The sequence below is a fragment of the Limulus polyphemus genome, unplaced genomic scaffold (assembly GCF_000517525.1).
Source record: "Limulus polyphemus unplaced genomic scaffold, Limulus_polyphemus-2.1.2 Scaffold11042, whole genome shotgun sequence".
NCBI lineage: Eukaryota > Metazoa > Arthropoda > Merostomata > Xiphosura > Limulidae > Limulus > Limulus polyphemus.
In genome coordinates, this window is record NW_013676652.1 from 3,688 (window position 1) to 5,082 (window position 1,395).

Consider the following 1,395-nt stretch of genomic DNA (forward strand, 5'->3'; position numbering starts at 1 on the left):
TATGTAAATATTCATGAGTGATCGGATTAACATGCATATAAACATTGTTGAGTGAGCTGATTAACATGCATACAAACATTGTTGAGTGAGCGGATTAACATGTATGTAAATATTCATGAGTGATCGGATTAACATGCATATACACATTGTTGAGTGAGCGGATTAACATACTTATAAACATTGTTGAGTGAGCAGATTAACATGCATATCAACATTGTTGAGTGAGCAGATTAACATGCATATAAACATTGTTGAGTGAGCGGATTAACATGTATATGAATATTCATGAGTGATCGGATTAACATACTTATAAACATTATTGAGTGAGCTGATTAACATACTTATAAACATTGTTGAGTGAGCAGATTAAAATGCATATAAATATTGTTGAGTGAGCAGATTAACATGCATATAAACATTGTTGAGTAAGCAGATCAACATGCATATAAACATTGTTGAGTAAGCAGATCAACATGCATATAAACATTGTTGAGTGAGCAGATTAACATGCATATAAACATTGTTGAGTGAGCAGATTAACATGCATATAAACATTGTTGAGTGAGCAGATTAACATGCATACAAACATTGTTGAGTGATCGCATTAACATATAAACATTGTTGAGTGAGCAGATTAATACACGCATATATACATTGTTAGTTAATTACGAACACAAAACTTGCTTAATTTACAGACAATGTTTGTTTTTGAAAGTCAAGTTTAAATCCACTGTTCTAACAATACCAAATACACATGGATACAAGTTTGGACACTTTCACGGATCCACTTTTGGCTTTGTTACGTTATAGTGAATTTAAAGTTTATTTTAAAATATCTTACACACTATTGTGTATTAACTTATTAATTGTTGGACACTTTTCAAGCATCACAAAGTAGTTTTTTTTATGGAATGGTAGTAAGTAAAAACTATTCGTGTTTTTTAAATTGATCTTCGTAATATATCAGTAAAATATCTACTACAACACGACAAGGAAGACTGTGATATAGCTGTCAGAGACTTGATGATAAACTTGAAGACTGTGATATAGTTGTTTGTATATGAACGTTAAATGTCTAGAACTAATTGTACATAATGTTTGTATATGAACGTTAAATGTCTAGAACTAATTGTACATAATGTTTGTATATGAACGTTAAATATCTAGAACTAATTGTACATAATGTTTGTATATGAACGTTAAATGTCTAGAACTAATTGTACATAATGTTTGTATATGAACGTTGAATGTCTAGAACTAATTATACATAATGTTTGTATATGAACGTTAAATGTCTAGAACTAATTATACATAATGTTTGTATATGAACGTTAAATGTCTAGAACTAATTGTACATAATGTTTGTATATGAACGTTAAATGTCTAGAACTAATT